Here is a 27,992-nt window from a genome sequence, read left to right on the forward strand (position 1 = left end):
GGACCAGTTCCCGAGAAGTGAGACAGAGACCCATGCAGATCCTTGGTGAAGGGCATCCAGGCAGAAGAACAGCAGGTACAAAGGCCCTGAGGTTTGTGTGTGCCTGGTCTACACGGCTGGCTCAGAGTGAACTAGAAAAATAGTAGGAGGCTGGGGGTTCAAGGTTTTAGTCTGAGTGAGAAGGGAAGCATGGAGGGTATATTAGTTCTCTTTTGCTGTGTAACAAATGACCACAAACTTGAGGTTTTAAAACAGCATACATTTATTATCTCACCATTTCCAATGGTCAGGATTCTGGCATGTTTTCAGTGGGTCCTTAAGTCAGGGTCTCACTAGGCTGAATCAAGATGTCAGTGGGAGTTGTGATCTCCTCTGAGGTTTGGGATCCTTTTCCGAGTCCCCTGATTGTTGGCAGAATTCAGTTCCTTGTTGTTGTAGAACTGAGTTCCATCCTTCCTTCCGTCCTTTCTCCCGCCTTCCTTCCTTCCTTCCTTCCTTCCTTCCTTCCTTTCTTCCTTCCCTCTTTTAAAGATTTTATGTATTTATTTGACACAGAGAGAGGCAATAAGAGAGGGAACACAAGCAGAGGGAGTGGGAGAGGGAGAAGCAGGCTTCCCACTGAGCAGGGAGCCTGATGTGAGGCTTGATCCAGGACCCTGGGATCATGACCTGAGTTGAAGGCAGACTCTTAATGACTGAGCCACCCAGGTGCCTCTAGATCCCTTCTTTCTTGCTACCTGTTAGCCTGGAGCCAACTTCAGCTCCTAGCGGTCACTTGCTATTCTCTGCCACCTGACCCTATTCACAGCACAGCCATTTTTGAGGGCATCTTTGCTGCTTTGACTTCCTCTGTCTCTGACCTCTGGACCTTCTTTTAAAAGAACTCACCTGGGGGCACCTGGGTGGCTCAGTGGGTTAAAGCCTCTGCCTTCGGCTCAGGTCATGATCCCAGGGTCCTGGGATCCAGCCCCGCATCGGGTTCTCTGCTTGGCAGGGAGCCTGCTTCCTCCTCCCTCTCTCTCTGCCTGCCTCTCTGCCTACTTGTGATCTCTGTCTGTCAAATAAAATAAATAAAATCTTTAAAAGAATTCACCTGATTAAACCATGCCCACCCACACTAGTACCATGAGTCTTGGGACCATTTTAGAATTCCATCTACCCCAGAGGGCTTAAGCAGAAGAAGGACATGGTCTGACTTACATTTCTGCAGGATTTTGCTGGTGCTGCATTGAGAATAGACTGGGAGGAGCCTAAGTAGAAACATGGAGACCAGTTAGGAGGCCGTCATGGGGTATTGGGATGGAGAAAGCTGAAAGGGTGTTGACACTGTTGCATGGCTAGGGAATGCCTGGAAGCCGAGCAGGGGATTCTAGACTTTATTTTGGTGGCAAAAGATGCTATGGTAGCATTCTGAGCTGGGGAGAAGTATAACTTTAGATTCGCCCAAGCTGTAATTGCTCAGACGCTTCTTTGCCTCATCCTGTAGGGGGATCTGCGCATAGTAAAAGCATGATGGTTACTGATGGGCAAGAGGTGGGGCAGGGGGGAGTCAGTGTGCCCAGGTTTGCTGAGGATAACTGTGGCCAGGTGCGGCCCGCCACATACCTCACATCCCCGAAACTGCTTTAAGCTCCGACTCAGGCCAGCATCTCCATTCTCCTCCTGTCTTAGGACCTCCTGTCCTTCCTTCTTTCCTCCTGTCAAGGAAAGCGTGTCCTAGGATCCCACGAGAAGGAAGGTAGAACAAGTTCCCAGCTGGGGAAGGCAGAAACAGTTGGAAAAGCACGGCAGGGACGTGCCTGTGAATATCCTCTAGTCTGAGACTTGTCACCTTTCCATCAGGGAGAGGAAAAGAGAATGAGGAGGCAGGTTTGAGCAGCACTGGTGAGGGCTAATGTGGAATTCTATGTGAAAATAGCCTAGAGCCTGCCACAGAGCAGCCTTTTATGTAGTGGTGCTTACTGGGGGCTTGCTCTGTGGCTGGGTGACTAACACGCCATCTTGGCCTCAAGGAGTTCAGTTTTGTGGAACACAAGTGTTCAAATGGCCTGTGTGTGACAGACACATACGTGTGTGTGCGTGCATGCACACGTGCCTTCTGAAGTCGGGCTGCCTGGGTTGAGATCCTGGCTCTCGCACTTGATAGCATGATATTATGGGAATCACAGACCCCTCTGGGCCTTGCCCCTCTTTGAAAATGGAGTGTTAATAATAGTACCTGCTTCAGAGTACTGGTGGCAGGGTTGTGCGAACAGTGTGAATGAACATTGGTAAAGTGTTTTAAAAAGTGCCTGGGATATGGGTTTTGCTGCAGAAGTGCTTGATACAGAAAACGTGTGACTCTTAAAATCTCGAGTGATGTCTCCTCAGCTTGTGACACTCTTTCTCGGTTCTTGGAACCGCCTTGCACTGGGTGTGAATAGAACTGAAGGGCTCCCCGTTTTGTATGAAAGCAGGAGAGCCTTCTTGGGAGGACACGGTGGTTACCTGAGCTGGGCCCAGAGCCGGGCTGCCTGGCAGGCCTATGTGTGGTCTCCGAGCTCCACTCCAGACCACTGAATCCCAGTTTCTCGGGACAGGAACTGGGAATGAACTTTTAAAATGTCCTGAATGGATTTTATTTTTATTTATTTGTTTATTTATTTATAAAATTTATTTATTTATTTTCAGAAAAACAGTATTCATTATTTTTTCACCACACCCAGTTCTCCATGCAATCCGTGCCCTCTATAACACTCACCACGTGGTACCCCAACCTCCCACCCCCCACCCCCCCCCGCCACTTCAAACCTCTCAGACTGTTTTTCAGAGTCCATAGTCTCTCATGGTTCACCTCCCCTTCCAATTTCCCCCAACTCCCTTCTCCTCTCTAACACCCCTTGTCCTCCATGTTATTTGTTATGCTCCACAAATAAGTGAATTATCATATGGTTTCACTTATTTATGGATTTTATTTTTAAATTTTTATTTATAAATAATAATTATAATTATAATCATTATAATTAATAAATAATTATTAAAGAGTTATTTATTTTAGAGAGAGAAAGCATGCATGAGCACAAGTGGGGGGAGGGACAGAGGGAGAGAATCCCAGGCGACTCCCCGCTGAGCAGGGAGCCCTTCGTGGGGCTCGATCTCACAACCTATGAGATCATGACCAGAGCTGAAACCAAGAGTTGAACACTTAACTGACTCAGCCCCCCAGGCACCCCAAAATGTCCTTGGGAGATTTTAATATCTTACAAGCTATGGTACTTACTGATAGTTTTGATTTGTCTTTTCTGCCTGTGTTTAATTTTCACTTTTGTCTGTGGAGAGTGCATTTGCGTCTGTGTGTGAGGTAATCCTTTGTCGCCCACCTGCTCTGACAGAGTTACGGTAACCACTGGTTTGGATACAGGCTTTTGTGCCAAAGCTCATTCTATTGTCAGGTTGGTGAATAAAGCTCGTTATTTATTTCTGTGCTGCTGTTAAGACAGAGAAAGCTTTCTTGTTCTCTCATTCTCTCTCTCTTTCTCAAAGGTGGGAATGGTCACCCTTTCTGACCGTTTCCTATATCCCTTCCTGAGTCAGGTAGAAATAGTCAAGGACCAGCAATGCTGATAATAACTGCTCTGGGAGGTCAGGGATGGGAGTAGAAAGACAAGGTCTGAGCTTGATTTGCAGAGAAGGGGAGAGCTTCTGAAAAGTGGAGAAAGAAAAGCCCCTTCTCAGGGCTCCCCAGCCTCCTGGCACTGCTAAGGGGACAGTCAAGTTGAATAATTTAGAACTGCATCCTTAGTGGGCTGCTAATTTGAACCCCCGCCCTCCTCAGAACCCGAATGGGTAGCTCAGAACAGAGTTGTCTGTCTTTCTGACCCTCCCCAGTTTTTGTTACAGCTAATGGCTGATTCCCAGTTACATAACTGGTTCGCTGCAAGACTAGATCTCATTATTCTGTGGTGTGGTGCTCATCAGGTCTGGATTCATGTTGAGATCCCTCAGAGGAGCTGGGAACGTGCTGTTTCTCGTCATTTCCACCCAGCAAGAGAATTGGGGAGAAACAGCTACACCCAAGCCAATTACAGTGAGGTCCTTGGGGCCTGTTACATATCTTCCGGAGACAGCATAGGGGCTGACCTTGCAGTCCAGCGGGTGCACGGGCTGAGACAGCATCTTTGGTCTGTACATTCTCTTTCAAACCCAGAGGAGTTTCAAGGTGTACTTGTATGTGGTCAGGTGGGCAGGGAGCCTTCTAAATTGACTTGAGATTTTCTTGCCCATGGATAAACGAAATAAGAAAATGAATGAAAAACAAAGCCAGGCCTTCCTACTAGGCCTGGTCATTGCTGTGTTTTAGGTTGTAAATAAGCTCTGATCCAGGCCAATCAGGTCACTAACACAATAACCCTTGAATCCAAATATGAAATCCAAATCCAAATCCACATCCTGATTTTCACTGCTCCAGTGGGAAGCAGAAGTGTGGCTGAGCTGTCCAGGCCTGGAGCCCTCAGAGGCCATCAGGGTGGCAGGATGGCACTGCGGGGTCAGAATGGAGGGCTTTCAGGTCAGCAGAGCTGATATGATTCTGCTCTGCCACTTACCAGTCGTGTGATCTTGGATAAGTCTTTTTATTTATCAGGATCCAGTCAGGAAAACAGAAACTGCTCTTAGTCTATTTTTTTTTTTAAGATTTTATTTATTTATTTGACAGAGAGAGAGATTACAAATAGGCAGAGAGAAGGGGGAAGTAGGCTCCCCGTTGAGCAGAAAGCCCGATGCGGGGCTTGATCCCAGGACCCTGAGACCATGACCTGAGCCAAAGGCAGAGGCTTAACCCACTGAGCCACCCAGGCAACCCCCGCTCTTAGTCTTTCAACAGAGGATACTCGGTTATACAGACATTGGAGGAGCTAAAGAGACATATGGGCGTGGGGGAGCTGGGGACCAGCACAGAGGAGGCTGCTGCCTGCTGGGACCCACGGAGTGGGGTATCTTATCAGAGTTCGGAAGCCAGGCTTGTCCCCAGAGAGCTGGGACCACGGAGGGAAGGAAAGCCAAGGGAGAGCTAGAATAATGGGGGAGACAATAGCTGGAGAGGCCATTCCCAGCGGAGAGAGAAGAGAGACCCCCAGGCTTCTCCCTTCCTCTCACCCTCTGATCTTGTGCAAGTGTCCCCACAAGGGGAGGCTGCTAGTGATGAAGTTCCAGAATCTCCTACTCCCTCATCAGTAGCAGGCAAAGGAGCGTGGGAAAGGAGTCTTCTGTGATTCAGGACAAAACAGGGAAGGGACAGGGAATGGATCTAAAAACAAATAGGTACATGGCTTGTGTAGCCACTCATGTCTCTAAGTGAATTGTATCTGATGATTAATCACTAACGGTTGCCATCCCTGGGGCTCAGACATGGAGCAAGACTGGCCGAGGGACACTCTCGGTTGTCCGGGAGGGGAAGGAAATGCAGTGTTTGCCCATACATGTGCCTCTCATGCATTTAGCTCCTCTGTCCTCTGACTGTCCATTTAGCCCCAGGTGGCTGCGGCCTCGGCCTCCTGCGGAATGTGGCTCTGACCGTGTTCGACATGGGAAGCCTTGCTCCAAAGGCACTCTCTTAGCTTGGGTTCCTCCAAAACCAATGTTGGGACAGGGCTCTGAGTGCAAGTAGTTACTTTGAAAGGTAATCTGAGAAAACAGGAGGGAAGGGAGATAACGGAGGGAGAAAAGCCAATAATGTGTGAATGAAGGAGCAGCTTCCTGGGGGTGGCTGGGTTTGGTCCTGCTGGAGACCCTTAGAGAAACCACGGGATACACTCCAGGATCATCGTATCAGTGAACAGGCAGGCTGGGGCTTTACTCCCATCCCTCACTGGCAGAGGGTTTCCACCTAGAGAGTAACTTTTCCTTGACCTCCAGACTGTCCAGGCTGGAATCAGCTCCCTCAATGCTGGACAAAACCCTTCGGCAGTGAAGAAGCTTAAAGATGTTGGGTCCTTCCTGCTGCCCCTGTGGGGGAGTCTGGGTCAGCCACGGGAAGCATGGCATGAGCAGCGGGGGTTATAGTCACTGAGCCCAAGGGAAATTAAAAAAAAAAAAAAATCCCTAAAGTGTGTTATTAGGTAGTAAGAGGAGTCACTCTCACCTTTGCCTCTTGGCTCCAGGACCTGGGTTGTCTGACTTTGGGGGAGTAACACCATGCATTGGCCATTTCATTGTATTGGATAGCATCCCAGCCTTACAGGTATGGGGTCCAAGCAAGCATCATGGAAAAGGGACTGCGCTACTAAAGTTGTGATCATGGACAAATGCAGCCACTGCAAAAACTTGGTAAGATAGGGAGGAAGCAAAGGGTCAGGGATACCCTGACCTCCCTCCTCCATTTCTTCCATCTCCAGGCTCCTACTGGTGCCTCTCTAAACTGGAAGCAGAAGGAAAGTTTGCCTAGATGGTGCAGTCCACAGGGGTCCATCTTTTGAAGAACAGCACAGGGCAGAGAACCAGAAGGATGGGGCAGAGGGGTGGCAATGAGAACACAGTCTGATTAATTGCTTCCAGAATGCCTCTCTGCTTTTCTCCCATTCTCACTCTCATCATCTTTGTTCTAGCCTCCTTATTGCACCTCTAGACTATTGGAACAACCTCCTAACCGATTTTCATGTCTCTAATCCACCATTCCTAATGTCTGCGACACAGAGTCCTACCACTCCCTTTTCAGAGAACTCCAGCATTTCCCACTCTCTACTCATTATTGAGGATGGCCAGGTGGAAGGCAATTTAGGGGATAGAAAGACAATTCCAAGACTTCACATCTTATTTCTAATAAGGAAGATAGATATTAAGAAGATAGAAATGGATAATTTCACCTTAAAAGAGTTGTGGTTAAAAAGATGTGTGAATTTGACCCTTTCATGTCTTAGGGTCATAGTCAAGGCTCTTCTCCATCCAAACTTTCCTTCCAGACTTGGTTTCTAAGACTTGCATTCTACTGCATTCTTTCATGTGCCTTGGGTCCCAGCCCTACTGATCACCTGACAGCCTTTGACAGCACATACCCTCCACATGAGAATTCTGGGTCTTTGCCCTTGCTCTTCCTCTAGTCCAGAAAGCCCCTCCCCAGCCAACCTTGGTGGATGGTCTGATCAGCTGCTCAAAGTTAGCTGAGTCCGAGCACCAGACTTGTACGGCCTCATACTCAGAGAGTGATACTTCGACCCGTAGCACCGCAGCACCTGGGGGCTTGTTCGAACAGTAACTTTGAGGCTCACCATGCCTACAATCAGAACCCTGCATCTGGGCCAGATCTCCAGTTGATTCCCTTGTGTTTGGAAGTCTGAGAAGCAGCAGATGTTGTCTGAGCAGCCCAAGTGTGCTTGTAGCTTGAACACGGCAGCTTGGCTCCTTACCTGATCTCCCTGGAGTAAAGGCTAGGGGACTCAGTTTTCAGTTAGTTGTAAACCACTGTGTTCTTAGCTCTAAAGCTATGAGGGGGCTGACAAAATGGCTAAGAGAATGAGCTTTTGCATGATACAGCCATGGGTTCAAATCTCAGCTCTCCCACTTACTAGCTTGGGGCTATAATAAAGGCAGTTAACCTTTCTGAGCCTCTATTTTCTAGAGTGTGATGTGTTAATAATATCAAAGCATAGATTTAAGGGTCAAATCGTTCAGATGTGTACACTCTTTCATAAATGTTAATCACATTTGTTATTTTGCAAACCTGTGATGCAAAGTCACGGGGCAAGAATACCTTGTGTGGGAGGGTCTTGGCCCCTTAACTTCATGGTGGGAGGGGGCAGGTCTTTGGTGATGTAACAGGAGCCCAAGGGCCTAACAGTAGCAAATCAGAGAAAACAAAAGTGTCTCCGAGAGCAGGTTAGCCTACGTGGTTGAACAAACGCTCTCCTGACAGAACAAAGTCTGCAGACACTATCCAGGAGGTAGGAGGTATTCTGGAGGGCTCCCTGGAGGCAGTGTTACCAGGATTGGTGACTCCTCCCCTTAAGGTATAAAGTCAGCTGTATCTTCTCAGACAGAACTAAAAAGGAGACATGCCACCATCCTCCTGGATGGCTCATCTCAAATAACTGCTACCATCTAATATCTTGCTAGTACTCCACTACTTACAAATCACTCACATTTCCATCATCTCTTTTAATTTGGAATGTGACAGGGTTTAGCATGCTGTTCAAGTCTCTCATGACTGCCCACTTCTTCTGATTCACACAGGAAAGCAATTCAGTCCAGAGTGAAAAACAAACCTTGAGTGCATCTCCCCAGACTCTGACATTTTGAGTCAATTCCCAAAGTCACAACCAAAGGAGGGAGGTAAACACCTCAGGAGCCCCCAGCTTTGGGAAAGAAGGGAGGCCGCGGGACAGGAGCCGCTGGCTTTGCAGAGGGCTTTCAAAGTGTGGAATTTGGTGGATTTAACACACCGGAGTGCCGGGTTGCTGGCACAGAGGGAGGGAAATCTCAGGAAGAGTGGGGTTTGGGCCTGGATGTTTGCCAAAACCATCTCAAAGGCTTTAAAGGGGCATTTGTGACTGTGGAGAAAAATGCCCAGAGGAAACTGGAAAGTCCGATATGATCAATGGCACACGGAGCAACATTTCATTTTTAAATGAAAACAAGAAGGACGGAGCTGGGAACGCTGTAGACTCCAGGCCCGACTGCGCAGGGTGCGGGCCACACGCGAACTGAACTTGAACGTTAATGTAAGAAAGAAAATATGTTCGCAGATTCATTTCCCTCATCTTGTAGGTTTATGTGAAACTAAGGTCTTTCACTCTTGTTGAGAGGATTCAGCCCAGTGGGTCCGCTGTATGTCCTGTATGAGAGGCAGCCCAAGACAGTGGGTGAGTCTTGGTCTCAGGAGTTCAAATCCACGCGAGTGCCCTCGCTGGCCTGACAGGAAGCACAGGAAGGCACAGGGAAGTCCAAGTTTCCTCCAAAGCCACAGAGGTATCACAGGGGTAGAGGAGGAGCTGCCCAGACAGGAGACTGGAGGAAGCTGACCGTGAAGTGGGAAGGAAATGATACGCCAGTGGCATCTCGAAAGCTCGAGGAGGACAGACTTGATGAATGCTCTCTAGTGTCGTGGGCTGGAGAAAAGAGAGATATGCTGTCCAGGGGAGAACAGGAGGGACCTCTGAAGCTGGGTGGGATGGAGTGATAAGAGGTGGGAGCCCTGGGGCTGGCCCTCCTGCTGTGAGGTCTTGGGAAATCCACTGACATCTTTCAGTCTTGCCCTTCTTAAGTATTACCATTAAATGATTTTTTCTTTAAATTTTCTTAAAAGTTTTTTTTAGAAGTCTTTATTTTTAAATTTTTGTGTTTTTATCTTTAAGGTTTTTAAAATTTAAATTCAGTTGAGTTAACATATACTGAATTCAGGGGTAGAATTTAGTGATTCATCCATTGCATACAACACCCAGGGCTCATTCCATCATGCCCTCCTTAATGCCCGTCACCCAATTACCCCATCCCTTCATCTACCTCCCTCCCGGCAGCCCTCAGTTTCTTTCCTGTAGTTAAGAGTCTCTTACAGTTTGTCTCTCTCTCTCTGCTTTTTATCTTATTTTATTTTTCCTTCCCTTCCCCTATGTTCATCTGTTTTGTTTCTTAAATTCCACACTAGTGAAATTATGACATTTGTCTTTCTCTTATTGACTTATTTCATTTAGCATAACACCCTCTAGTTCCAACCACATCATTGCAAATGGCGATATTGCATTCTTTTTGATGACTGAATAGTATTCCACTGTAGATCTATCTACCACATCTTCTTTGTCCATCTGTTGATGAACATCAGGCATCTTTCTATATTTTGGCTATTGTGGACTTTGCTTCTATAAGCATTGGGGTTCGTGTGCCCCTTAGAATCACTATCTTAGTTTTAGATGAGCCTATGTTTAAAAATTTGACTTTAAATTGGAGATTCAATCTTTCTTTTTTTAAAGGAGATAGAAATTTATTGATATACTGCAAGGAAGCAGTGGGCAGGGCAGCAAGAGAGGGACTGACTGCCATGAGGCAGTGATGGACGGGTATAGTTAAAGGGAGAAGCTGAAAAGGTATGGGAATGTATGGCATTTTCCAGAAATGCAGTCTTAATTCACCAGGTATTTATTGAGCACATAGAAAACTCAAGCTTCTTACTGTGTTCAAGGCACCCTGGGGATCATAGCCCTGGTTTGGAATTCTGGATTTGTCTTCCAGTATGGTCTGATCTTGGAAGAATCATTATGTTTCTCCATCCTTCATTTTCTCATGGGTTCTAATGGTTATTGAGCACCGACTGCCCCATCAAGGTACCAGGATGAGGAACAGGAGTTAGAGAAGAAGTGTAATTTATTCAAGACCTCAGGTCTGCGAGCCGTGGAGCTGGCAGGTGGGCATTCGTCCACGTTCCCCCCAACACACTTCCTCTCCATGCGTGTTTGGTCCCTTCTCTAGCAACAGAATAAGCGCTGCCAGGACCATGTGTCTCTACCATAGAGCAAACCTAGTGAATTATATTCTTTTATTCATCTGTCTTTCCTGCTAGGTATAAGATCCTTAAAAACAGGGGTTGATTCTGAATTACTTTTTTGTGTTCCTAAAGTCTAGTAGAATGAGGCTAGAGATTTTCTTCCTTCCTCTTCCTTCCTTCCTTCCTTCTTCCCGTCTTTCCTCCCCCCTTTGCTGCTGCTTCTTTTTTTTTTTTTTTTTAAATGTTATCAGTGTGGGCTTCTACTAAACACATTATTCTGAGACACGTTTTGTTCCACTTAATCTGTGCTGATTTATTGAATGAATGGCTAATACTTGCCTTTCATTTTGTGTTTGGTAAAAGTGAGAAGCTGGGTCAGGACCTATGCCTCTCACCAGAGCATTGACCTCTTGGCCCTTACACTGGTAAGACAAGGTCCCAAGAGAAGCAGGTGGGAAAGAGACCAAAATGCTCGAGCGAGCTCTGTAGGAACACTGGGCTTCCGAGCAGAAAGGCTCCCTACAATTATCCGGAACAGAAGCTCTCCAAAGACAGGGGTATCTTCAAGTTAGAGTTAGGCCACAAGGTTTTTTTTCAAATAATAACTAAAAGAAGTTGTAGAATTTTGTTTGTTTATTTAAAGTTTTCCCTGGGGCAACATCATTTTTCAGATAACCCCAGGTCATCCATGGGCTAAGTTATAGATCACAAACATCTGAGAGCATCATCTCAATCTATTTCCCAATTCCTCTATCACCTTTGTACTAGTTAGGATGCAGATTTTGTTACTCTAAAAGAGACCCAAAGCTGGCATAAATCTTTAGAAACCTTGAGAGCTGGTTGTTAAACACAGTCCTCATTAAAAATTAAATTATATAAACTTAAAAGGGAATAAAATATATTAAAAACAAAGTGATGAGTACTCAGAACCACTTCCTAGTTATTTTACCACATTTTACTATTTTCTGTGCTCTTACGGTGACTTATATGTTGCCTGTGCATGGCGGCCAGCTCTGTGGTGACATGTTCTCGGCCCCACAGTTCTGACCATCTAGGCTCCTTTGATCATTGCTATTCTGACATCTCAATGTCTGTATTGCATCCTGGGTCCAAGGAGCCTTGCCTAAGCTTCAGCATCCTGCCTGTACACCAGCCAGAGGAAAGAGGAGGAAGAGACGGGAGGTTCATTTCTTCTCTCTTCAGTGCATGGTCTTGGATTTGCACACATCACTTCTTCTGACTTCCTACTGGCCACACCTAGCTGCAAAGAAGCCTAGAAATATGGTCTTCATCTGGGATGTTGTATGTCTGGCTAAAACTCTGTCCTTCTAGAAGGTACAAATGGATCCTGGGAAACAGCTGGCACTCTCTGTTATAACATTTTGGTTCTCAGCTAGCTTTAGGCCACCAAATATTCTCTCCTATCCTCACCACACTTCTTCTGAAGGCCTATTAGAGGGTTTTAGGAACTGCTCCTGCCACCGTCTACAGCGGTCAAAGACATGGCGCCTTCCAGCTGATCTCACATCCTGAGCCTGCAGGGAGTGAGAGGAGACTCAGACACATGAGCCAGGACCATCTTTTCCAGAGAGAGAGCACCAATAGACGAACACTGGCCCAGAAGCCACACTACCCCCCATTCAGAGCTGAGCTGGGCTTAGGTGGAGAAGGGATAATGGGACGCTGAAAAATCAGACAGTACCTGCCCCCAAGGACTTGCAGTAAATAGTACAGGCAATAACTGGTAAAGACCAGGTAGCTCCTTTCTGGGAGTGCCTGAGTAGCTCAGGTCATGGTCCCTGGATCTTGGGATCGAGCCTGCGTTGGGCTCCCTGTTCAGTTGGGAACCTTCTTCTCCCTCTCCCAATGCCTGCTGCTCTGCCTACTTGCACTCTATCTCTCCCTTTCTCTCTGTCAAATAAATAAAAAAACTGCCCCCCCCCCCAAAAAAAAAGACCAGGTAGCTCCTTTCTAATTTTAAATTCTGGGCAGAGAATTAGTTCTCACAAATAACCAACTCATTGTTGGACTAAGCTCTTGTTTTTAGCTTTTACAGTTATAATCAAAGAAAACTTACAACAAAGTTAGGTTGACATTAGTTAAAGATCTACCTAATTGTTGTGCTGCCTGTTAATTAGGCAGAAACTGTAAGCAATTCACATAAATGACTGTAATTAGCATTATTTTTACATAGCCAAGCGAAGTTTCTAATTTTCCCTGTTATCCTTTGTGGTTTACTAGTTGTCACTCCTGGCTCCAGCCATCAGTAATATTTACGTGCCATACCCCGGCTCTCTCCAACCTCTGACCTGAGCCTGGATGGCCTCCCCTGTGCTTCCCCACCAAGTCCCCTTCATACGGGGAAGTGGCAAGGCAGAGAGGTCAAGTGCTAGGGCTCTGGAGGGAAAATGCCTTTTGGACTCATCTCACAACTTAAGGTGGGTGACCTTAGTGACTTGTTTTATCTTTCACCTCCTTTGAATTGTCCATACGCAATTCCTGAGGATATTCCTAGGTCAAGTTGGTCGTTATGAGCTCATTTATTCATTCATCTCTTCAACAAAGAATTTTGGCATCTGCTACCAGCCAGATGCTTCTCTGGGTGCTGAGAATTAATAGTGAGCCAAACAAAGTCCCATGCTTTACATTTGAGAGGAGGGAGACACACAAGTAGCAACTAGTGAAATCTATCAGGTGGTGATAAGTCTGATGAAGAAAACAAGGCATAGTAAGGTACAAGGGTGAGGGAGGATGCTATTTTAGCAGAAGAAGGTGTATCAGTCAGAACACACTAGGTCCAACTGCAGTAACAAACAACCTCCAAATCTCAGGGCTTATTTTTGTTTGTTTGTTTTTGCTACGTGTCTGCCATGGGACAACAGAGGATTCTACTCTACATGCTTATCACACTGCAAGCAATTCAGCAATCACACTGGGACCTGGCCTGACTAAGTCTTTATGTTCTGAACTGTTCCTGGTCATTACAGCAGGCTGAGGGGGAAGGGGATCACCTATGTTTGGATGTGACACTGACCTTATTTCAGGGGCTTGGTAGAGAATTCAGAACCCTAATTTGGGCCTGGAAGGAGAGGAACCAGAAATATTGAGGTGCTGAGTAATCTCCATTTGCCCCCCAAATATGTTCTCTGCTGCCCTGCTGTGTGCTCTTGAACCTGAACTCCATGGACTGTATCACTAGGGCTCTCCTGCCTTCTGGCTCCTGGTTGTGTTTGGCCAAAAGTATGTAGCTACAGGAGACCCAAGGATGGGAAATGGTAGGTATTTGTTCTTTCTGCTCCCTGCTCAGCCATAGTTCCAGCCACAACTCTACCAAGCGCAGTCATGCCCATGGCGGCCACTCTGAGGTGGGCTCTGATAACACCATTTCCTTGCCTTGTCCTTCAGGACTAAGAGTAAGGTGGTATCAGCCTCCTAGCATGGCTGATCCTTAGGGCCTCAAAACATCTGGATTTCTTTGTGACTAGTAGCTTCAGGAGAAGAGCTCTTCGAAGATGAGACCTGAGATAACATTGGAAGTAAAGGAGAATGTCAAGCAGGTATCTGGGGAAAGATGGTTAGTAGGTAGAGCAGAGCAGGAGGAGGATGTGGGGGAGGATGTGCTGGAGGAGGATGTGGAGGATGAGGACTAGGAACCAGGCAGTGTGGCTGGAACCAGCGAGAGTGATGGGGCATTAGTCGGAGTTGAGAGCAGAGAGGTGGGGGCCTCCGATTATATCAGATTCTTCTGGGGAGGGGATAGGAGGGACTGGGATTTCATTCTGAGGGGCAAAGAAAACCACAGGGGCTTTTTGGGCAGGTGAGTGACATCATCTGGCTTATAGTTTTAAAAGATCACCCTGATTTTAGGGACCATATGAAAGTGAGAAGATCTGATAGGAGGTCGATGCAGAAGTCTCAGAGGGAGGTACGGTGGCTTGGCCCACAGTGAGAACAGTGGAGGTGGTGTCAAGGCGCCAAATCAGGATTACATGTTTAGGGAGACGTAACACAGGATGTGTTGACTGACTGGATGCTGGCATGAGAGAAAGAACTCTTCTGAGAGGAGAGATCGAGGGGAATGCAGTTTTGGGGGCGTAGTGAGGGTAGAAATTGAGTGTCCAGTTCCATGCGTAGTAAGTTAAAGATACCTATTGGACCTTGCAGGGGAAGGTTAAGTTAGCAGAGGTCAGAGCTAGGATAAAAAAAATTTGGTGGTTTCTAGTGGCGGGGGTACTTAAAGCTAAGATATGGCTGAGCTCTTCTGGGAGGTGGGGGGAGAGCCATAGAGAAGAGGTCCTAGAATCAAGTGTCCTAGAATCCATCAAAATCCGGAAGATAAGGAGGTGCCAGCAAAGGAGATTACAAAGGAGTGGCTGACTAGGAGGGAAATTAAGTGAAGAAAAGTATTTCAAGGAGGAGTGTATATTAACTACATCGAATGCTGCCAACTTACTGAGTTGGAGGAAGACTCTCTTTCAGGTCTTAGGTGGTCTGTCCCCTCCTCCGAGAATTCTGCTCTAACCCCTGAGTGGCTGCAGTAGCCTTCTGCTGTGCTCCCACACACTCACTGCTTCCCCTTCGTATTGTAATTTTGTCCTATCCGTCTCCTCCATTGGACACAGAGTGCCTTGAGGGTAGGGATGGTGTCTTGCTCATCAACTTGATGCCTTGCACTTAGTAACCTTAACACTAGTTCACCAAACACATGAGTCCGTCGAGGTGCTCTGCACACCCATTCCACCCCTGCATCTCCCATGGATCTGCTGTCCAGAGCTCCACATTTTATTCCTAAGAATTGAAGTTCCCTATTTTTTTTTTTTTTTCAGTTTGAAGGGGCCTGAAGATTTGTGGACTCCTTTAAAGTTTTCCCATTATAGAGTTGATATCCCACCAGCATTCCTCTTTCTTCTCACATGGAGAGGTTCTGGGACTATTTTCACTGGTTAGGCAACTTGGGTACCACACCATGACAGGACTGCAGAACCATGGAGAGAGAGATTGGTAGATTGTCTGCCTCGGTGGTTGGTGACTCACTGAATTCTGAGGGAGAGACAATTGGTGGGGAGGGAGAGGGGGAAGGGAGAGAAAAGTGGAGAGAGGCAGATAGGGCTGGAGAAGAAGAGGGAAGGAGGGAGAGGAGAGAGACGCAGCATAGAGGTAGCGGCCTTGTAAGTATAAAGAGGTGGCTATGGGGAAATGAGCTTTTTCTCCTTTAGCATCTTGGAAATGGTCTAGCCCAAGCCCTTCATTTCAGAAAAGGGAAGTTGAGGCCAAGACCAAAGACTTCAGAGTTCGTGGTACGCTGGCCTAGGCCATATTCCTTATGTCTCTCAGGTCAGTGCATTTTCTGTAACAGGCTGGTGACTTTGGAGATGAGAGTAGTTGTCTCCTGCCCCAGGCACATGTCTTCCACTTGCTCAGTGGTACCTAGAACTTCTTTAAAAGACAACCGTTTTGTGCCACAAATGAGAGAAGCAAGGTTTACATTGTAAATGGTGGAGGAAAGAAGGGTGATGGGGCTGCTTCTGTCTGAGGGATAAAGGATAGTAGTTCCTCAGGGGGCGCCCAGGGGTGGGGGTGAAGATACCCCAGTATCTGGCTGGAAAGAGGGCAAGAAAGGATAAAAGGAAAAACCAGAGCTGTGGAATTCAAACTGAAATTAGGTGGGTGAGAGGGAGGGAAGCAAAGCTAGCTCTCTGATCCTGGGCATGAACAGAACCATCTCATAATGGGAGCACACTTAAGGAAGACAAAGAAGAGGAGAGGCCCAGTTCTCATCCAGCTAGTGAGACAGTGATGTCTGAATCTCGATTCCCTCCTGGAAGGGCCAGATGGTTTCCCAAGGAAGGCTCAGGATAGCGGAGTTTGAGGATGACCAACTGGGATCTGAGTTGGGACATTCCCCTCCTGGTGACTGTTGTCATGTTCTCCTGGGAAGCAGCCGTTCTGCCCTCTTGGCCCATGGGCAGCTGGGGAGCAGACATCAGACCTTGTCCAGATCTCCAAAGCTGGGTGACCCTGGGATTCCGCAGTGCGCTCAGTCTGTAGGTTTGTGAGCTGAATGTTACAGCTTTAGTCTGCAGTGTTGCTTGAGTCTGGGGGCTTTGCCAGACTCTGTCTCACCTAGCTCTTTCTAACAGTGCTAATTTCCAAGCCCAGTCATTTCTACAAAGAGCCTGGCACCCTTACCTTCCTTCTCCGTGAAGGTTTAATAGCAGAGTGCTGAAACAGGGCTCGCTGCTAAAGCTTCATTGTTTTCACAACGTATACTACAGGACTCCTACTAACATACCATGAACCATTGTCCTAATTAAAACTCAATGACTCATGTCAAATTAAATGAGCAGAGTACATTGGGTTAGCCAGGGCTCTGGCTTGCAATTGCATGTTTGTTTACTTGTTAATTGGCCGAGTCCAATCATCTACAGCAGCCTTTTCTTCTCATCAATGCAAGTTACTGATGCTTCAGACTTGATCTGCTGGGGAGCCCTGGCTTGGGAGACGGGATACTTGACAAGTGGTCCCGCTGTGGCATCTCATAAAGCTGTTGAACCACCCTGTGCTATTTCTCCTGGAGTAAAAGGAAGCGTGATCTTCCCCACCTACCCACTTCTTGTAGTTGTTGAAAAGGCCCTGTAAATTGGGGACATCAGAAGAGCTCCTAAGTGTGCTCCCCCTCTGGAAGAGCTTTGATCCAAAGTCAAGGACTTTCTAGGTCTTAGAAGGCTAGTATATGAGTCAGGATTTTACCAGAAAAACGTAACTGGTAGAATACATGTTACTGTCATATATGTCTATAGTATATGTAAATAGCACTGTATACATGTGTATACACGTGTGTGTGTGTGTGTCACAAGAGATTGAGTGCAAGGGCTTGGCTTATACCATTGTAAGGGTTGGCTATGCAAATCAAAATCCACAGGGCAGGCCTTCAGGAAGGGCAGACTGGAAACTCCAATGGGAGATAAAGCTTCAGTCCTTAGGCAGGGTTTCTTCTTCCTCCTCGGGGAAACCTCCATTCCACTTGAAAGGTCTTTCCCCTGATCAGATCAGACCCAACAGGATTATCGAAGCTATTCTCCTGAAAGTCCATGGGTTGTAGCTGTTTATCACACCTACAAAGTACCTTCATAGAAACACCGAGATTAGTGTTTGCTTGAAGAACTATAGCCTACTTAAGTGGATGGACAAAACTGACCACTGTGGCTAGAATCTGGAGGTTGGTCATCCGGTTTAGCAATATTGCCTTCACTTGGTTCAAGAGGATAGAAAATAATGCTATTATGTCCGTGGGTTCTCAGTTCTTAGAGAAAGGCTCTCTTCCAAATATTTCATTCATTCACACCTCCATGAGACATAATTTGGAGCCTTCGCACTGAGCTAGGAGCTAGAGGCACATGGATGAATGAATGGGGGTTAGTCTGTGTCACTGCGGAGGTTACCATGTGGTGGGTGAAATGAGTTATACACAGAGGACAGCACAGTGAATGTGACAAAAGAGATATCCATGTGGATTTCAAGACCCCAGGGAAATAAGAGGGGTCTTCCAGGAGGAGGTAAAGCCTGAATATGGAAGATGGGGAAAAGGGAAGAAAGAGGGACATGTGTGTAAGAGAGGCCATCCCAAGCAGAGGGGAGACACAAAGCTAAGCAAAGGCACAGTGGTGAGGGGTGCCATGGATTCGTCAGGAACCATATGCAGGTTCGTGGTCCAGGAATGAGGAGAATGAGGTGTGGAGGTGAGTGAGGCTGGGGAGATGGCAATGGCTGGATTCTGAAGAGCCTCACAGAAGAGTTTGGACTTTTCTGTAAGTGGTAGGGGACAACATTATTAACTCTGCATGTTGAAGGGGCCCCCTGTGGAATCTGTGGGAAAGATGGGGTTAATGGGGACAAAACTAGGGTGAGGAAAGCCCATTAGAGACAAGCAATACCAAAGGTCAGGACTGGGGTCATTATTTCAGGTTTGGAAAGAAAACTTCTGGAAATACTTGGGAGGTGAACTCCACAGAACTGGGTGGTTGGTTGGTCCTGTGGGTGTGTAAGAAGAAGTAGAAGATGGAGCAATTGCTTCAGAGGGAGAACACAGCAGGAGGCAAGATATAGGGAAGGCTGATGAGCTCAGTTGGGGATATAGTGAGTTTGGGGGGTCTGAGGGACACACAGCTGCCATGTCAGCTTGACGTGTGGATGTAGGGCTCAAGATAGAGGTCTGCACTGGGAATTTTGAATTGTAGGTGTTGGGGGCCATTAAAAATAGGCCATCTGTACCCCAATGTTTATAGCAGCAATGGCCACGGTCGCCAAACTGTGGAAAGAACCAAGATGCCCTTCAACGGACGAATGGATAAGGAAGATGTGGTCTACACTACGGAGTATTATGCCTCCATCAGAAAGGATGAATACCCAACTTTTGTAGCAACATGGACGGGACTGGAAGAGATTATGCTGAGTGAAATAAGTCAAGCAGAGAGAGTCAATTATCATATGGTTTCACTTATTTGTGGAGCATAACAAATAACATGGAGGACAAGGGGAGTTAGAGAGGAGAAGGGAGTTGGGGGAAATTGGAAGGGGAGGTGAACCATGAGAGACTATGGACTCTGAAAAACAATCTGAGGGATTTTAAGTGGTGTGGGGGTGGGAGGTTGGGGGAACCAGGTGGTGGATATTTGAGAGGGCACGGATTGCATGGAGCACTGGGTGTGGTACAAAAACAATGAATACTGTTATGCTGAAAATAAATTAAAAATAAATTTAAAAAAAAGAAAAGAAAAAAATAAGTAAAATAATAATTTTTTTTAAAAAAACAACAGGTGGTAGTACAAAGCATGCAGTAAGTAAGATCATCCAGAAACAGACCCAGGAGACAGACAGTGTTTTCAATTCACAGATGAGAAAAACTGGGTTAAGGCTCCTATTTTGTGAAAAAAGGCAAATGCCAGTGGGAAGTACATTTGCCACATGTTGTCATTCTGCCCTGCTTCTGAACGAAGCCTACTAGTTTGGCACTGAGAGGGAGACCTCTCTCACCTGGGCCAGGACTAGGACTCAGGGAGGTCACACAGCTCCTGGGGTATCGTGTGTGGCTAGGACACGTGACTTCTAAATTCCAGCCAGGTCTTTTTTCCTCTGTGTGGTATAAAGGGGGGGGGGCAGTTTTGACTGTGTGGATGGGGAGCATCCCTGCGGTACTGAACACGTGGGGCCAGGAGGGTGCAGAGAGGCGCTCGGGCAGGAACTCATGGCAAGAAGGCAGGAGGTCCCAGGGAAAGGGACCTGGGCTACTCCACCTGCAGAGCTCACAGGGCCTGCCCTAGACTTTCTGTCTCACACTATGGCATGCCCTGGTCCAAGTGAATACACAACCCCCCCCCAGCCACGGGGAGTGTTCAGAAAATAACCCCAGCTGTCTTTAACCAGTTAGTATAATTTAGAATCAGCATGAAAAAGAGGGAAAGAAATGGTGAGCAACGGAGAGACATCCCCCGGGAGGGAGGAGACAGGGAAGCCTCTGGATGGCTCCCGGCAGCTGTGCTGACAGCTAGGTCTGCCTGAGCCTGTGAGCTGCAGCCGATGTTTTGGTTGTTAAGGAGCCCCATGTTTGTAGTCTGTCCCTGACCTGACCACAGTGGTCAGTGTGCCCTGTTCTGCACAGACCATTCAGGGAGCTGTTAGCTACAACCCGGTGTACTTTGCACAAAGGCAGCAAAGATGTGTATGGGATCCTGGAACGTTAGTTGCTATAGCAACATCTGTCTTTATTATCACCTAAACCCATTCACTGTATAAATATAGTAACTATTTGACTTCCCCACCCCCCCAGTCCACTTGGTAGGATTTAAAAAGAAATGGCAACAACCAGAAAAATAAAAAATAAAAAAAATAAAGAAAACCAAGGAACTGCGGTATCATGGGTCTGTGCACAGAGGAGGTTTGGGAGGTGGGGAGAGCATGAGGACTTTTGCGGGTGCGGTATATTTTCACAGGTTGCAAGTTAGTGGAGATGTCTACTCTTTACAACCTATGCAGAAAGGGCAAATTCCTAGAAGTGATGGACAGATCTGTCCAGAGAGCTGAAAAAAAAAGGGGAACATCATAGGACAGGTGCAGAAAAGGAAAATATTATAGTGGAAAGAACTTGAAATCGTAATCAGACCTGAGCTCAGATCTCGGCATCCTGCTTATACCCGAGTGACACTGGGTCACTCAATCCCCTGAGCCTGTTTGCTCATCCACAAAATGGGAGAACCATATCCCACAGCCCATTTCAGCAACTTGATCTCTTCCGGTGAGGCCTGAGGATCCCATCTCTAATGTTGGGACAGACACCAAGATGTGCTCATTAGCAGGAGGAGATTTCCTGGACACCAGCTACATTCCCTGCAGTGAGGGGTGAAAAGGGACAGGCCCAGCAGGGGTTGGTGAGAGAGATCATCATGCCGGTCTGGACAAGGGCTAGGCCAACCGGATAGGGCAGGGCAAGGCACAGCAGGGCAAAAGAGGGAGTGGGAAGGAGAAAGTCCCCTGCCAATGCATGTTCCATGGGCTGCTTTTCCTTCTGAAGACTGGGTTTCCATATGTGGGACTATTAACCATTGGGAGAAGGAAGCCATGGACAGAAACCGAGCATCTAACAGCCATTTTTGGAGAGCCTGCTGTGAGCCAGGCACCGTGCTGGGAATGGGGGGTTATAAAATGGACAGATACAGTCCCGCTGAGGCCAGAGGGACCACTACTGGAGGAAGGAATAGAGCCATAGAAACTTTTCTCTCACACCCATCCCTACATTCCTGGGCTTCTTGCCCCTGGAATGAACTGATTTTTTTTTTTCTTGGACTCTAAATAACAAAAGCCAACACTTACATAGCACTCACTACTTGCCAGGCACTATGCTGACTAAGTACTTCATAAATACTGATTCATTTAATCCTCACAATAATTTCACAAAGCAGAACCAGATATTGTCCCACTTTGCAGATGAGCAAACTGAGGCAGAGAGTGCCATGCACAGGATCTCATAAAGTACTGGCTCCAAGGGTGAGACCCAACCTGAAAGCTGCTGCTTCTGCTTCTTTTTCCCCTTCTCTCCTTCTCCTCCCCTTCCCCCTCCTTTTCCTGCCTCTTCCTCTCCTCCTCCTTCTCCTTCCTTCTCTACCTCTTCCTCCTCCCCCTCCCCCTCCCCCTCCTCCCCCGCCCCCTCCTGCCCCTCCCCCTCTCCCTCCTCCTCCCCCTCCTCCTCCTCCTTCTTCTCCTTCTAATTCTCATGAGAGAACACAACATAAGCATTTAGCCTGAACCTGGCTAAGTACGTGCCTAATACATGTTGGCTGTCACTGCTATGATTGTTATTCTCTAGTGGAACTGCTGTCAGGTCCATGAAGTTCAACCATTTTTTCTATTTTTGAAAAGGGCTCTCCTTGCCCCCTAAATTTTGCCTTGAGAGAACTTCTTCCCTTTGTGATTGGAAGTATCTAGAAACAAGTCAGTCCTATTAGGGAGGAAGGGAGTGCAGTCAAGACAGGAGTCAGGCAGCAGGACTAGGTCTCTGAAGCCAGAGACATTGCCCTGGTTATATTCAGACAGGCCTGGGTTCAAATCCTACCTCAGGCATTACTAGCTGCATCCTTAGGCAAGTCACCCAAACTTCTGAACATCACTCCTAGTGTGTTGTGGTGGTTAATTACCAGAAGTGCCACAACTGCTACACAGGAAGTGCTTGGTAAATGCAGCCCCATGCCAGTGAGGATAGTGATGTTGCTGTCAAGTATGGTGTTGGCAAAGATGATGATTTGAACCCTTCCTGTTTCCATTTCCTTGTAAGAAGAGACAGGAGAGGGGCAACTGGGGGGCTCAGGGGTTAAAGTCTCTGCCTTTTGCTCAGGTCATGTTCTCAGGGTCCTCGGATGGAGCCCCGCGTCGGGCTCTCTGCTCGGCTGGGGAGGCTGCTTCCCCTTCTCTCTCTGCCTGCCTCTCTGCCTGCTTGTGATATCTCTCTCTCTCTCTCTCTCAAATAAATAAATAAAATCTTAAAAAAAAGAAAAGAAGAGACAGGAGAGTAGCTCCCTTTCTCTGCCTCCTCCATCACCTTCATGAGGCTAGACCTTCAGCAGAATGAGAGTGCCAATGCAGGAAGTGGGAACACAGATGAGAATCTAAATACGTGGATAATTCAGACGACCGTAAGTCTGGGTCCAGACGAAAACCCAACCGTGATAACTGGGCATATAAATAAGAACGCAAACTCTGCAGTAAGAAAACAGCTTCTTTGATTCCCCCAAAGACCTCATTTTTCCAATGCCATGGCTGGAAGCTATTCCTCTTACCTTCTAACAGTCAAGCCACCAATCCCTTTCTTGTGCTGAGAGCAAGCCTAGTTTGCTGACCTCTGCAGGGGAGGAAGGGAGGAGTCCTACTGGGTGTTTTTCAGGAAGTGGCCCAGCCAGCCAGGGGAGAAAACCCTGAGATGAGCCCAAGCTGGAGGGGTTCAAGACTCTCATCCTGGCCGTCTGGCCACTGTGGCAGGTCACAAGGTGCTGATGGAAGCGCTGTTGGTCATGTCAACAAGGCGTAAACTAAGGACCTTTGAAGTCCCAGCCTATTTCCCTTCCAGGCACGGGCTTTATCTTCCTTGTAGATATCAAGGGGCCATCTCTCTAAAATTAAGAGGAATAGAGCATCGAGTTAAGACTTTCCCACTGACCTGTGGAGCTGACTTGTCTTCCTCATGCCCCTTCATGTCTTCCTTCTCTCTGTGTGCTTTGTTAAAATTGTGATTGAGCCTCCATATGTCTTTAAAGCTTCTTTGAGTCTGTTTTGGTTATCTGCTGCTGCATAATAAGCCACCCCAAAACTTACTGTGCTTACAAATTCTGTGGATCAGGAATTCTGACAGAGCACCGTGGGGTTAGCTTGTCTGTTTCAGGATGTCTGGGGCTGCCGCTGGGAATATTTGAACAACTGGGAATGACTTTAAAGAGCAAAACAGAAGGAGCAAGCTGTCCTGTCTCTTCTCAGAAGGGCATTAACCCCATTCATAAGAGGTCCATTCTCATGACCTATTCACCTCCTAAGGGCCCCACATCCTAATAGCATCACATTAGGGGTTAGGATTTCAACATAAGAATTTGGTGGGGGGACGATATTTAGTTTATAACGTGTTGCTTAGAGCTCCAAAGGTAAATGTTCCAGCAAACAAGGCCAAAGCTTCATGGGTCTTTATGATTAGCCTCCCTATTCCTCTGGGCTGACAGAATCACAAACTCACTTGGGCTTAAGGAGAGGGGATATGGACTCCACTTCTCAATGGAAAGGATATTAGTGGATGTGTCTGATTATCCAACATTCAATAGGTCTGTTTACTATATAGAGAAGTGAAATCTTAAAGATCAAGCCAAAGATATGGTTAATAAGTGAATAATTTCCTTCTTTTTTTAAATTTTTAATTTTTTATAAACATATATTTTTATCCCCAGGGGTACAGGTCTGTGAATCGCCAGGTTTACACACTTCACAGCACTCACCAGAGCAGATACCCTCCCCAATGTCCATAACCCCACCCCCCCTCCCCCCAGCAACCCTCAGTTTGTTTTGTGAAATTAAGAGTCACTTATGGTTTGTCTCCCTCCCAATCCCATCTTGTTTCATTGATTCTTCTCCTACCCACTTAAGCCCCCATGTTGCATCACCACTTCCTCATATCAGGGAGATCATATGATAGTTGTCTTTCTCCGCTTGACTTATTTCGCTAAGCATGATATGCTCTAGTTCCATCCATGTTGTCGCAAATGGCAAGATTTCATTTCTTTTGATGGCTGCATAGTATTCCATTGTGTATATATACCACATCTTGATCCATTCATCTGTTGATGGACATCTAAGTTCTTTCCATAGTTTGGCTATTGTAGACATTGCTACTATAAACATTTGGGTGCACGTGCCCCTTGGGATCACTACGTTTGTATCTTTAGGGTAAATACCCAGTAGTGCAATTGCTGGGTCATAGGGCAGTTCTATTTTCAACATTTTGAGGAACCTCCATGCTGTTTTCCAGAGTGGTTGCACCAGCTTGCATTCCCACAAACAGTGTAGGAGGGTTCCCCTTTCTCCGCATCCTCGCCAGCATCTGTCATTTCCTGACTTGTTGATTTTAGCCATTCTGACTGGTGTGAGGTGATATCTCATTGTGGTTTTGATTTGTATTTCCCTGATGCCAAGTGATATGGAGCACTTTTTCATGTGTCTGTTGGCCATCTGGATGTCTTCTTTGCAGAAATGTCTGTTCATGTCCTCTGCCCATTTCTTGATTGGATTATTTGTTCTTTGGGTGTTGAGTTTGCTAAGTTCTTTATAGATTTTGGACACTAGTCCTTTATCTGATATGTCGTTTGCAAATCTCTTCTCCCATTCTGTCAGTTGTCTTTTGATTTTGTTAACTGTTTCCTTTGCTGTGCAAAAGCTTTTGATCTTGATGAAATCCCAATAGTTCATTTTTGCCCTTGCTTCCCTTGCCTTTGGCGATGTCCTAGGAAGATGTTGCTGTGGCTGAGGTCGAAGAGGTTGCTGCCTGTGTTCTCCTCAAGGATTTTGATGGATTCCTTTCTCACATTGAGGTCCTTCATCCATTTTGAGTCTATTTTCGTGTGTGGTGTATGGAAATGGTCCAATTTCATTTTTCTGCATGTGGCTGTCCAATTTTCCCGACACCATTTATTGAAGAGGCTGTCTTTTTTCCATTGGACATTCTTTCCTGCTTTGTTGAAGATTAGTTGATCATAGAGTTGAGGGTCTATTTCTGGGCTCTCTATTCTGTTCCATTGATCTTTGTGTCTGTTTTTGTGCCAGTACCATGCTGTCTTTATGATGATAGCTTTGTAATAGAGCTTGAAGTCCGGAATTGTGATGCCACCAACTTTGGCTTTCTTTTTCAATATCCCTTTGGCTATTTGAGGCCTTTTCTGGTTCCATATAAATTTTAGAATTATTTGTTTCATTTCTTTGAAAAAGATGGATGGTACTTTGATAGGAATTACATTAAATGTGTAGATTGCTTTAGGTAGCATAGACATTTTCACAATATTTATTCTTCCAATCCAGGAGCATGGAACATTTTTCCATTTCTTTGTGTCTTCCTCAATTTCTTTCACTAGTACTTTATAGTTTTCTGAGTATATATTCTGTGCCTCTTTGGTTAGGTTTATTCCTAGATATCTTATGGTTTGGGGTGCAATTGTAAATGGGATTGACTCCTTAATTTCTCTTTCTTCTGTCTTGTTGTTGGTGTAGAGAAATGCAACTGATTTCTGTGCATTGATTTTTATATCCTGACACTTTACTGAATTCCTGTACAAGTTCTAGCAGTTTTGGAGTGGAGTCTTTTGGATTTTCCACATATAGTATCATATCATCTGCTAAGAGTAATAATTTGACTTCTTCTTTGCCGATTTGGGTGCCTTTAATTTCCTTTTGTTGTCTGATTGCTGAGGCTAGGACCTCTAGTACTATGTTGAATAGCAGTGGTGATAATGGACATCCCTGCCGTGTTCCTGACCTTAGCAGAAAAGCTTTTAGTTTTTCTCCATTGAGAATGATATTTGCAGTGGGTTTTTCATAGATGGCTTTGATGATATTGAGGTATGTGCCCTCTATCCCTACACTTTGAAGAGTTTTGATCAGGAAGGGATGCTGTACTTTGTCAAATGCTTTTTCAGCATCTATTGAGAGTATCATATGGTTCTTGTTCTTTCTTTTATTGATGTGTTGTATCACATTGACTGATTTGCGGATGTTGAACCAACCTTGCAGCCCTGGAATAAATCCCACTTGGTCGTGGTGAATAATCCTTTTAATAATGTACAGTTGAATCCTATTGGCTAGTATTTTGGTGAGAATTTTTGCATCTGTGTTCATCAAGGATATTGGTCTATAGCTCTCTTTTTTGATGGGATCCTTGTCTGGTTTTGGGATCAAGGTGATGCTGGCCTCATAAAATGAGTTTGGAAGTTTTCCTTCCATTTCTATTTTTTGGAACAGTTTCAGGAGAATAGCAATTAGTTCTTCTTTAAATGTTTGGTAGAATTCCCCCAGGAAGCCATCTGGCCCTGGGCTTTTGTTTGTTTGGAGATTTTTAATGACTGTTTCAATCTCCTTACTGGTTATGGGTCTGTTCAGGCTTTTTATTTTTTCCTGGTTCAGTTGTGGTAGTTTATATGTCTCTAGGAATGCATCCATTTCTTATTGTCAAATTTGTTGGCGTAGAGTTGCTCATAGTATGTTCTTATAATAGTTTGTATTTCTTTGGTGTTAGTTGTGATCTCTCTTCTTTCATTCATGATTTTATTTATTTGGGTCCTTTCTCTTTTCTTTTTGATAAGTCTGGCCAGGGGCTTATCAATTTTATTAATTCTTTCAAAGAACCAGCTCCTAGTTTTGTTGATTTGCTCTATTGTTTTTTTGGTTTCTATTTCATTGATTTCTGCTCTGATCTTTATGATTTCTCTTCTCCTGCTGGGCTTAGGGTTTCTTTCTTGTTCTTTCTCCAGCTCCTTTAGTTGTAGGGTTTGGTTGTGTACCTGAGACCTTTCTTGTTTCTTGAGAAAGGCTTGTACCGCTATATATTTTCCTCTCAGGACTGCCTTTGTTGTGTCCCACATATTTTGAACCGTTGTATTTTCATTATCATTTGTTTCCATGATTCTTTTCAATTCTTCTTTAATTTCCCGGTTGACCCATTCATTCTTTAGAAGGATGCTGTTTAGTCTCCATGTATTTGGGTTCTTTCCAAACTTCCTCTTGTGGTTGAGTTCTAGCTTCAGAGCATTGTGGCCTGAAAATATTCAGGGAATGATCCCAATCTTTTGATACCGGTTGAGTCCTGATTTAGGACAGAGGATGTGATCTATTCTGGAGAATGTTCCATGTGCACTAGAGAAGAATGTGTATTCTCTTGCTTTGGGATGAAAAGTTCTGAATATATCTGTGATGTCCATCTGGTCCAGTGTGTTGTTCAAGGCCTTTATTTCCTTGCTGATCTTTTGCTTGGATGATCTGTCCATTTCAGTAAGGGGAGTGTTAAAGTCCCCTACTATTATTGTATTATTGTTGATGTGTTTCTTTGATTTTGTTATTAATTGGTTTATATAGTTGGCTGCTCCCACGTTGGGGGCATAGATATTTAAAATTGTTAGATCTTCTTGTTGGACAGACCCTTTGAGTATGATATAGTGTCCTTCCTCATCTCTTATTATAGTCTTTGGCTTAAAATCTAATTGATCTGATATAAGGATTGCCACTCCTGCTTTATTCTGATGTCCATTAGCATGGTAAATTCTTTTCCACCCCCTCACTTTAAATCTGGAGGTGTCTTCGGGCTTAAAATGAGTTTCTTGCAGGCAACATATAGATGGGTTTTGTTTTTTTATCCATTCTGATACCCTGTGTCTTTTGATTGGGGCATTTAGCCCATTAACATTCAGTGTAACTATTGAGAGATATGAATTTAGTGCCATTGTATTGCCTGTAAGGTGACAGTTACTATATATTCTCT

Source organism: Mustela lutreola, chromosome 14 (assembly GCF_030435805.1).
Source record: "Mustela lutreola isolate mMusLut2 chromosome 14, mMusLut2.pri, whole genome shotgun sequence".
Classification (NCBI taxonomy): domain Eukaryota; kingdom Metazoa; phylum Chordata; class Mammalia; order Carnivora; family Mustelidae; genus Mustela; species Mustela lutreola.